Raw genomic sequence first — 12,611 nt, 5'->3', positions numbered from 1 at the left:
TTGATTCCCTCTAATGTAGTCTTCATTTCTATTATTGTATTCTTTATTTCTGACTGGTTCATTTTTATGTTTTCTATCTGTTTGTTGAAGTTCTCCCTGAGATCATTGAGCTTCCTAATAACCGGTGTTTGGAACTCTGTATCTGTTAGGTTGTTTGTCTCCATTTTGTTTAGTCATTTTTCTGGAGCCCTGTTCTGTTTTTTTATTTGGGACATGTTTCTTTGTTTCCCCATTTTGGCTACCTCCCTGTGTTTGCTTCTACGTATTAGGAGGGACTGCTATGTCTCCCAGTCTTAGTAGGGTGGCCTTATGTAATAAATGTGCTGTGGGGCTTAGTGGAGCAGTTATCCTGGTTACCTGAGCTGTGCACTCCAGTTGTGTTCCTTGTGTGGATTGTGTGTGCCCTCTTCTTATAGTTGACCTTTGGTTGCTATTTGCATATCAATGGGAGGGACTGACCCTCAAGCTCACTGGTTTTGAGGACTGGCTGTGAATACAGTGGAAAAGTTGTGGTATAGGGGCAGATCCTACAGACCATGATCTGCGGCAGCAGGGCTCTGGTGCCTGCCCAACATTATTGGGCAGTGTCATCCTTGGAGGCAGCTGGGTGATGCTCCACCTCATTTTGTAGCTGGCCACTGGATGCATCAGTCCCAGTGCCACCTGTGAGGGGTGCCACTGCAGGTCAAGTTCAGGCACAGCTCATGCCCCATGGGGGGACACCTACATAACTTTATTTATATTTCTAAAATGGCATTTTACACTAATCAATATCCATCTTTCCCACTAGGTCACTAGGTTAAGTTTCTTCAAGTTTCCAGCATGATTACATCATGATCATTTTGCAGTTTCTTCTTGTATCTGATTACTGCTTTATATCTGCTTGTTGAATTCAACTTAAATTTACCATCTTTCTCCTAATGGCCACTTTGCCATCGTATCTCTGTTTTCTAGCGTCTATCAGTAAGCTTTGTGCTCATCTTGGTCTACATCACTTGAATTCCAGAAGTCAAGGAAGCGTACTATGTAACAGCTCAGACAAAATTATTACAAATTTATTTTCCAGTAGCCGACATGAGTAATTGCCACATAACTCTTTAAGTGAGTGAAAGTGAATTGTGGTGATATAACACCTCTATGTGACAAATACTTGGGAATTGGGAAATTCAGAAAGGGAGCAAAGTTTGGGTGTGGTTGAAAGGCCACAGATAGGTGGGATAGGAGGGAAGTCTCCCAAGAGACAATTTGAGGCTAGTTCATTGAGTCATTCCAAAGCTGATTGTACAACACTTCATAATAATCCGTGTAAGATCCCTTTCCCTGCAATGTTAGCTAATTTCTGTCAAAAGGATTAGGAGGCAGGACATTTGAATTGCCTCAATGAAGCTTTTATTAAGCTTGATAGAGAAAACCCAAACAGAAGTTTACATTAGGACTCAGCATTTCCCCCTCTCTTGATCCTTCTTGCTGATCTTTTAAGAAACTAGACATCAGAGGATCTTTACGTCTTTGGGGGCTCAACAGATGTTGGCTGAACACATTGATAAATAAAGCTCACTGCTAATATTAGCACTGCTCTGCTTCTCCATTGGACTGGGAAGGAGGGCCTTGGTATTTAAGAGGCCCTGGGTTCTTTGTATGTGTCCATTAGACCTCAAGAGTGAAGGGATGAGCAGGTAGATGAAACAAATGGTCATTTATCCTTTTATTTGTTCTCTGCTCTTTCCACAAAAGAAATGGAAGTCAAATTGTTTTGGTACCCCAAGTCCTCCTTGAAGTAGTTTAATGAGGAGCTATGCCCTTTATGAAGGCAAAGTCAAGGTCACAGTCAGGCTATGGACAACACTCCCTCCCACATTTATTGAGTACCAAGTAGGTACCAGGGACTTAATTATCACTAAAGCAAAAGAAACATAAATAAAATCAAAACAAGACAAAACAGCAAAATAGGATTATTATTATTATTATTATTATTATTATTATTATTATTCTCTTTACACAAGGAAACTGAGCATCAGAATTTCAGCAGCTTTTCCTATGAAAATGGAAGAGACAGGATTCCAAGCCTACATTTATAAGTAGATTTCTTTTAATATTATATCCCAAATTCCAACATCAAATTACTTCGGATCTTTAAAAAATTTTCCAGTTTGAAAGACAGATATGACTTCCTCCTTCATAGATGGGCTGTCCTGAAGAATTCAGCAGAATATACCAAGTAACTCTAAGCTTTTAATTTTCTTTTTTATTTAACTGTAAGAAGATTTTGATTGATAAAAGAAAAGCATTCACTTATAATTTTACCACCCTAACACAGCTATTTATATTCTTACATATTCTCTTGCAGATTTGGTCCCTATGCAATTAAAATTTTATATATTCAAGATCAATAATAATTTATATTTTTAATTTTTTACTTATTAAACTAGCAAACATGTTTATGTTTTTTCATAATTGTCATGGTAATTCTTATATTTCTTATATAATACTCCATGTATTTGAGATATCATATTTTAATTTCATTAAACTATTTCTCTATTGTAAGAATATTTTTGGCTATTTTGTAATAAAAGTATACATATAGTTTTTTTCTTCTATTAAAGACAACCTGGGGGCTCTACATAGAAAATGTTGGTAACTTGCACTTTTTGTATTTTGGAGGTTCAAAGAGGCAGACGTAGAAGCAGTCCAAGCTCCAGCTGCATAAATTTAAACTTTGAGTCCTAAAGAAAAAATTTCTATCATGCAGCCAATAATTAATTGTCCCCTCAAAACTTTTTGTAATATATTATGAAGTCTCCTCCTAGTGGCCAGTGTACAAGTCTAGTCTGTTTAAAAGAAATAGCCTCTCTTTGTCCTAATTTCTATAAAGCCTCTGACTCTAAATACCATGATTCTTAGGATTGAGCATGCCTTCATAATGAAATTGAATTTAGTAAATATCAATGGTAAAGCCTTAGGGTTAAACTTTCTCTTTTGCCTTCACAATTATTATTTTGAATAACTATATTTATTTCAATATTTCTTTAACAATACTCTATTATTGACCTCTATACAAGTTTCTTCCAGTTCTTTTGCTTATGATTAATGGTTTAATAAACCTGTTTTCATACAGTTTGTATTGAACTTCACCTTTAAAGTAAATTATTAAGAGTGGGAAAATTTTTATGATTTATGATAATTATTGTTAAATTATCTTGCCATCTAGAGTGTAAGTTCATCAAAGGCAAGAAAACTGTCTCATATACAAGTACATTTATATCCCTAGCACATAGCAAAGCATTTACACGGAAGAAGTGTTTGATAAAATATCAAGTTGAATGTAATGAAACTGTAAAATTGTCACAGGTATTTTTAAAATTATTTTTTCTGCCATCCAGTAATGGAAAACAATCCTTGTTTATTTTTCCATCTGACAGCACGCATTTGTAGAAATGAGACTTAACTGGTGGATGTGATCTCTGGCCTTGGAAAGCAGGTTGTAAAAACCCAGTAAGATAAGGAACCATGCTGGGAAACAACATGATTTCTGAAGGAACCTTCCAGAGCTCAGGAAAGTTATTATCACCTCTCTATTACACTGAAAACAGAAACAGCTATCTGCTTTGGTTCTTTTTTTTTTTTTTCTTATCTTAAAACACATTGCTAGATATGAAAGTTAGCAGATAAACACAGAAGGTTAAAGTTGAAGCATGCAGCCAAAAACTAATTTTTTTTCCCCTGCCACCCTTTATCTCTTCCGTGCTTCTTGTAGAAGAGGGCTGTGGAATGTGGAGGGAAGAAGTGAACGGCCAAAAAAGATAAGTCTTGATGTAAATGGATGACAGTCTTGCACAGGACCATCTATCTTGCATGTGGTAGAAGGCAGGTAGGAATGCCAGAGGGGGGAAAAGCAGAATCATTTATGTGAATGCCAGTAAAACTAAAATTGGAATCGTTGAAAACTTTTGAGAAACCAAGTGAACAATTTTGTGGCTCTGTTTTTGGATCTAAAAATTAGTTTAATGTGATTAAGTAAAGGAACTATGTACTGTGTAATGTAATGATCTGGAAAAATTCCTTTTTTAAGCAACAACTCATTTTGCACCTCCGTCTTGCCTTCCCGAGACAGCCTGGTTTGTTGAAATAAGATATATATTTTTTAATTTTTCTAATATGTTTAATAATATAGAAAACCCCTCAAACAATGTTTGTGGAAAAAGAAGACTGTAACTCTTTATTTTCTAGACTATTATTATCACAATTTGACAAGTGGCATATACATTAAGTACCCAAAGTCACATAATTGGGAAGTGATGGTCTGCATTACACCCAGGCCTATCTGCTTTTCTTTTTATTTATTAGTTTCAGGTGTACAAAACAATGTAATAGTTAGACATTTATACCCCTCCCAAAGTGATAACCTCCTTCCCCAATCTACTACCCCTCTGACATCGTATATAGTTGTTACAATTCCACTGACTCTATTCCCTGTGCTGTGCTCCACATCCTGTGACTATATATATATATGTTAAATTATAGTTGACATTCGTTATTATTCAGCTTCAGATGTACACTGCAGTGGTCAGGTACTTTAAAGAAGTCCTTAGCAAACTAAAAGCTGGCCAGCACTCAGGTGCTCTGCATAAATAAAGAAAGAAAGAAGGAATGCAGGGCTGGAAGGAAGAGGGAGAGAGGAACAGTTATCCAATGGGATGTAGTGGGGCTGAAGGGGGAATTTAGATAAACAGCAACTGATTATTGGAGATTTATTAAGTCCTATGCTGTGTGGTGTGCAATGTAACTGCTCCTTTCCTGCTCCTTATACAAGCCTTAATAAATCCCACAATGTCCACAAAAGCTTTTGATACCAATGGATTTGTTAAGTAGATTCACATATGAGAGAGAGTTATGGTTGGCACTGGGCAAAACCGGAAGCTCCATATGGATTACTCTAATACTTTACCTCTAAGGAAAAAGAAAAATCAGATAACATCTAATATGTAAAATGTTAGGAAAAGTCATGTCCTCATCAGAGCTGCTTTCAGAGGTTTATAGTCATGAGAAGGGGTAGGGGCTGAAAGCATGAATAGCTCCAAATAAATTAAGGGATAGTTAGAGGTCATCAAAGTGTTTGAGGGAACATCTCCCAGACCTGGGAGACTAACGTGAGGGCAGCAGGGCAGATCCCTGCCATCTTCCCTGGGCCTCCGTCAGACAGAGTCCTGGCTGGGCTGATTCTTGGTTTGACCCATGCGGCAATTCCTGTGTTGAGGCATCTAAGGAGAGATAACAGCATGGTTTTTTGTTTATAGTTTACTTCACCATTGAACAGGACAATAGTTAATCACAATATAAAGGAAACAATTCTAACAGCAAGGGAAAATTTTGAACTATAAGAGGGAAAAGGTAAGGGTGGCTGTTATTCATGGTTTATAGCCAATTCCTTCTTTGTTGATGGTGATTCTTGTAAGTGATGCACTGGTATAAACCGGAATGAAGTCTGACAGCCTGAGTGATTCACTGAAGGGAGAATAGGAAACTGGTCAACAAATGACAGCAACTTTTGGGTAATAAATCACTTTATATCTTCTGGTTTGAGCCACTGTTCCTCTCCCTTTGCTCTTGGAATTTCACCTGAACATTCTTTTGCTGTTTATTGCACCAAGAAAAGTTCAACTCTAAATTTTTAAAGCTTCTTACAGGAAGCAAACCTGTGAATCAAAGACTCAATGGGGTGACCTATTCACTGCTCTAGGCTTCTTGCCATTGGCAATGTACCAAATCATTCACTTCAAAAGATTTCTTTTAGAAGCTGCTAATGCTAACTTTTTGCAGCTGTTACTGAGATTTCTGTGACCGCCAATGGATTCGCCTTACGAGGCTGACAGCTTGACCAGCATATATGGGGTTATTGACTGAATCTTATGAAAGTATAAAGGTTATATGACGGGAATCCTAAGAGAAATTTCAGAAAAATCTCAGGAAAAAGTATATTTTGCCTAAAAGCAGCCAATTCCAGAACTGTTAGTATTAGTGAGAAAGTACCCGCAGGAATTGTAGAATATATTAAAAAGTAATGATCAGAGTTTAAGGAAGGAAAGAATGAGTCACTACTCTGAGACTTGGATCTGAGAAGTAATTGCTCTCCAGGGTGGCAGGTTGGAGGTGGGGGACAACCCAGCCCCGCTGATTGTCCAGGAACAACAATAGTGAATGAACATTTTCCATCTGGTAGCAACTCGGGATAGGACTGGAACAGAGCTAAGCAAGGAAAGGAGGTGAGGACACACGGAGGCCTGACTAGGTGGAGCGCCATCTGGTGGACGTTTGACCACACACCTCTGGAAATACCACTGACAGACTTTTTCAACAGACAGAATGACTGTGTTTGGAGAATTAGAAAGTTAGGAGCGGTGTTTTTTTCGTTTTTTGTTTTTAATTTATAATTTTTGAGGCAAGGCTATTTGATTGAACAGTGCCTCAAGGGATCATGTTTTACTTAGTAAATGTTTATACCATTGATGGGTTTTCTTGTATTTAAAAAGAATCTACATATTTTCAAAAATACAAATTTTTATAGTTTATGTCAAGATAGACAACTCTATTCCAGACATTCAGAGAGATGTTAGAGTTAAATCATTCTTCTTAGTCAGTTCCTGTCTAGTCCACTGGGAGTTAGCAAATACATGATGCATAGGGAAATTTATGTTTTTGGTGTTTTTTTTCCAAAAATTAAGTAGAGTAATATAAGTAATCTTCTAGAGAGTGGGGAGACGATACAGTCACGCACCACATAATGATGCTTCGGTCAACAATGGGCCTCATATACAACAGTGGTCCCATAAGATTATAATGGAGTTGAAAAATTCCTATGGCCTAGTGACAACCATCATACGTTGTAGCACAACATATTGAAGAAAAAATATTTAAAATAAAATTTAGAGTAGTCTAAGTGTACAGTGTTTATGAAGTCTACAATAGCGTAATGTCCTAGGCCTTCACATTCATTCACCAATCACTGACTTACCCAGAGAAACTTCCAGTCCTGCAAGCTCCATTCCTGGGAAGTGCCCTGTACAGATGCAGCATTTTTCATCTTTTATACTGTTTTTTACTATACCATTTTTATGTTTTGATACACAAATACTTACCATTGTGTTACAATTGGCTACAGTATTCAGTACAGTAACATGCCTGCCGTACAGGCTAACAGGTGTGTAGCAGGCTATTCCACTGAGGTTCATGTGAGGGCACTCTATGAAGAAGACATTTCTCTGGACGTATGCCTGTCATTAAGCGAAGCATAACTGTATACTAACTCATCCTTAGCTTTTAGGATTTACAGCCACAGAGCTAGAGAGGAACTGTTCTCTACCTCACATCAGATGGTGTCCTGGGTCTGTCTTGGCTTTTTAATTATGCTGACTTTTAAAGCTAATACTTTCTCCCCTGTAGAGACCCCATCTCCTCGCTTCAGGCATCAATGTCCTGAGGCTAGGGACGCCATTTCAAGCTATCCCTTCAAAAGCTAGCCTTTCAAAAATAAATGAGTAAACCCAACAATGAGGCTGATAAATATTTAAATGTTCCCTCTCTCAGTTGAATTTGAATTGTAATAAAAATCACAGTCTCATTAAAAATATCCCTAAAGCAATTTCTCAGACAAAAAATATCATTATGAGGAGTCAAAATTTTATCCCACGCTTGCTGCAAGTGAAAAATTCTCTAAGAAAACCAATTGAATGATTTATCTCCTGGTAGAGATATTTACTAGGAAGGTAGAGACGTTAAACTCTTATTGTTAGATTAGACAAGAAAATAAAGTAGTGTAATCTAAGATCATGAGACCCTTTGAGGGTCTAAACGTTAAAGGTTATTAGGTTCCTCCCAGGGCCGAGAGACAAGGGGTGGGGCTCACAGAAGTGTCTCTTAAGCTCATTAAAATCTATCAAGTATAATTTGAATTTCTTCTCAGAAGGAACAATTAATCACATTAGATCATAAACCTCTGCCTCGAGTCAGAATGAGAATATTTTCTTTCTCATATGTCACCTAGATTTTCGACTTGTATTTTTTTCTTAGATATTAACAAATGTCTAATTAAAAAAGAGAAAACCAATTTTTTTTTTTTTTTTTAAAGCATGAAAACACATAACTGCACTTGCAATGGCAACCTTTATCATAGCTACTTTGTCTGAGTGAATTTAGTAAGCCAGGCTTCACATCTTGATTTTAAACTTTGGGAAAAGGAACCACACAGAGATTCTGACCAATTCATTAAGCTTGGAGTGAGGAGCAGACCTGGGTTGGTTTCTGACTATTAGGGCTGTTAACTTATATAATCATAAAGTACGGTGCAGGAAGGTCAAGTTTGGAAGCAAATCCATACATAATAGAACACTTTGTAAATTTATATAAATTTAAGGATACTACATGGTGTCTAATATGTGAGCATATTTAGCAAAATTAGAATAAACAAAAGGATAACACATAGATGAGGTAAGATAGATGGTGTTTGTTTTATTCCACATAAGCTTTAAAAATGTATTTGGTTAAACTGTGAACTGACAGAGAAATATGAACTCATAATTTAATTGGCAATCTATCATACATTTTGAAAAGCTGTTGAAAACTGCCCCATGGATAGGAAGAAAATTATATGAAAATTTCTATAATAAAGTATATCAAATCTAGGTTCTGCTAATCACCAGCTGTGTAAACTTGGTGAATTAGTTAACATTTCTGTGCCAATAATACTTATTTTAGAAGGATGTTGTAGTGATCCACACAGGTTAATGCCCATAAAGCATTTAGAATATACTAGCTACATAGTGAACACTCAATGGAAGTTACCTTTTATTATCACTCTTGTTTTTATTACATGAGTTTAAGAGTTACCTGATGTGGTGCCGAATTCCATGGTAAAAAGACTGCCTTTAGAGACAACAGATTATCATATGGAAAAGTATCAATTTTCCAATAGAAAACGAGTTTAATGTACAGAAGGAAAGATGTAGTTTGGAGTCAGAAGGTTTCACTGGTACATTGTACAATTTTGCCACAGAATCTCATCTAGATTCTTTCTATTCCCTAAACCCCAACACCTCCATCATCCACCTGGGTCAAACCTTGATATGAAGCTCTACTCCTTCAATGTTTTTTCACAAAAAAATATAATCTGTTCATATAGCATTTGTATAAGTTTGTGAACTCTTGTGACAATGTCACAAGAAGTACAAAAAGGATTTTTTTGTGTTCAGTGACTCTTGATAACTCACTGGTTCTCTCCCTCATTCTCCATAGCCTCCTAAAATAGTTTATGAAATGATTATGATGTAAATAATTAGGATCCATATATGATCAAATAATACTTAACTGTGCCTATTGGTTGCTAGAACATTTAAAGCTAAATTTATGGCTTAACTATAACAATAGTCTTTTAAGTCACATAAATGTCCCTATAAAGTAATATGTGATTCAAATGCTTCAATAAAATAAATTCTGTTAAGAAATAAAAAAAGAAGACATAGGAGATGCATTCAAATAGGTTCTATAAACACCACTCCTTTTCACCACTCCATATTAAATTAATATGAAGAGTATAATAGTTCATGAAAAAGCAAATATATTAAAATGTTTATGATATGAATGTAAAAGTCATGACAATGTCCAGCTAATATACAAATGAAGGGAAGGGAAGACCATTGCAACAACTGTCACAAAAACATTACTGGAATAAATCAGAAATGTGGGGCCAGTTAATTCAAGTCTCCACGTGGAAATTAAGGAAAGGAAAGTGGTCACATAGCCACATCCTTTACAATTGGGTGGAATCATGTGACTGTAATGGCTCATGGCAGAAATGGTGTATACCTGTTTCATTTGGCTCAAAGTGGAGGACTCTGAGGACCGAGATGATGGCAAACCACCACACGAAGGAATCCTGGATTCCTGAATTATGAATCGGAAGCCCACTCTCCTATTCCCTGCATTAGACTGTGCCAGGAACAAGAAGTAAACTTAAATCGTATTATGGAGTTTGGGGACGTTGTCCGGTTTTCTTGTTTGTTTTCTTTTTTAAAATAGCCAGTTAGCATAGCCTGACTAATACAGAAAGCTTACAAAACTGGTAAAATTTAAATTGATTTTTCTTTCAGTGAAGTAGAGCATGCCCTTGAGATAAAATTTAAGAACACTCTCATCTCTGGTGAGTAATTTTATGAAGTGCCTGTGGCAACTGGTAAAAAGAGACTGAGTGGAAAATCTCCTTGCCGCAAACTGGGAGTAGTGCTCCGCTTTTTCAGCTTGGTCACTTAAAAGTGATCCTGAACTTCACCATTTTGGAAACCTCAAAATATCAGGGTAAGCAGTTTAAATCATACCTTTCCACAATGCATTACATTTTTTTCCTCTCAACACTTCGAAGCACTTTCACGCCACCCTCTCGTTTGCATGGTTTCTGAGAAGTCAGATTTAATTCTTATCTTTGTTGCTCCATAGGTAAGATTTCCCTCCCCTTCTCCCAGCTCTTTCAGGATTAAAAAAAAAACCACAAAAAAAACAATATGCATAGGTGTAATGGTTTTTGGCGTTTTTCCTGCTTGGTGTTCTCTGAACTTCCTGAATCTACAGTTTGGTGTCTAACATTCATTTGGGGTAATTCTCAATTTTTATTATTTCAAATATTTCTTCTGTTCCTTTCTCTCTCTCTTCACTTTCCTGTGTTCCCATTACAAGTATGTTTTATCTTTTTGCAGTTGCCCCACTGTTCTTGGTTATCTAGTAACCTCCAAGGGCAGGCCTTGTTAAGACGCCTCCATTGCAGTTCAGGTTTTCCTACCCAGGTACTGGTTCCCGTGGAGTTCTCATAGAGTTCTGTTTTGGTAAGTTGTGGTTTTCTGTATTCACCTGTTGGTCTCTCCAATTTTGGAAGTAGAGGTTTGCCCTGTGGTCTCACTTCTCTTATGGATCCAAGTAGTGTTGCTGACTTTTCATTCTGTTTAGCTTTTTACTTGTTGGTAGGATAGAGCGGTGACTTCCAAGTTTTTTACATGTGGAACCGGAAACCGGGAATCTCATTACATTTTTATAAGTATTAATCACCCTTATTTTTGTGAGGATAGGGAGGATATTTACTTGTCATAAATCCTTGGATTCAGAGGCAAAGCCAGTTTCTAATACATTCAGGGAAAGAAGCCCAGGGCCAGAGTCTTTGAGGGCTAGTGTTTTAAGCAGAAGACTCTTTCCCAGGGCAGTCTCCTTTGCTCTCCATCTTTGAACATATGGTAGAATCCTCAGAGCTTTCCGTGGGGCCCAGCAAGGTGGGATGATCTCTGTTATCTTTGGGGCAGCGTAGTCAGAAGGAAGTTGCTCTAACAGAGGGTCCAAAAAACAAAACTGCAAACTACTAAAGATTTACACACTGAAATCAAAGATTCTCTGTGAAGAGCCATGCCCCTTTGTCCTCAGGATAATGTCCAAAATCTCAGTATAGAATATAAGGCCCTTCGTGTTCTGGCGTGTGTTTACATTACAGCCTCACGTCTTTCCAGTCTCCATCTATCCATCTACACTGGCCGTTCTGAACCTGCTCTAGTTCCTTTAATTGTCCGTGTTTCCTTCTCAATTCCACATTTCCTTGTGCATGTTTCCCTTCCCAGAGCTGGTAAAGATCTTTCTTACTTGCCTCCCAACTGGTTAAGTGGACAGAGATTCAAGGAGGCAACTGATTGTGGTAAAGGAAATGTTGGACAGAGAGGATTCAAAGAAATAATGTTAGTAATTCTTGCCTTTTTGGTCTCCATTTAGATGTCCTTTTCACCTGGAAGACATCTAGTAAGTTGCTTCACCTATGTCCTCTCATAACCCTGTGTAAGCCGAAGTCTCATTTATTGCATTTCACTCCTCAGTGCATCCTTGCCCCTGCCAATTTCCACCCCCAACACACACACACACACACACACACACACACACACACACACACACACACACACAAACTGTGAGCTTCTTGAGAACCTCAGGCCTCAGTGTCTCAAAATCTATTGAATGATTAAATTAATGCACCTATACCTATCACCAAAAGAAAATAGCTGAAACAGCCCCATCCTTCCACTTTCCTGTTTCAGGCTACATGTTACTTTTTTTGAGACTTCTTTTTTCTTTGAGGCGGCCATTTGACATTAACTTAAAATTTATACCTTCTGTATTAAAATGTTCTGGCCTATGGGTCCCTGTACTTTTTCCTTATTGACTTTAACAATGGCAAACTTTTGTTTTTCCTTTCCTTTTTTTTTTTCCATGAGGGCAATTCAGAAAAAATTAAAATGGTTATGATTTGCATTTTTAATTAAAAATAAAAACTTTTATTGAGGAAAAAGTGTATTTATATAACTCAACATACATGTTTTATTAAAAATGAACTATTAATAAAGAGGGCACTACTTTAAAAATATTATTTTTAACTTTTCATTTGAAATAATTTCAGATTTACAAAAATGTTGCAAAATGATACAAAACTTTCCCATAATTTTTCACCCAGATTTCCAAAATGCAAACATTTTGACACCACCACAATTTCAAAATCAAGAAATATTATCATTACAATATTTCATTACAATACTGCTATCTGA

The sequence above is a fragment of the Rhinolophus sinicus genome, linkage group LG17 (genome assembly GCF_036562045.2).
Source record: "Rhinolophus sinicus isolate RSC01 linkage group LG17, ASM3656204v1, whole genome shotgun sequence".
In the NCBI taxonomy this organism is placed as follows: domain Eukaryota; kingdom Metazoa; phylum Chordata; class Mammalia; order Chiroptera; family Rhinolophidae; genus Rhinolophus; species Rhinolophus sinicus.
Note: the sequence above shows the minus strand (reverse complement) of the source record.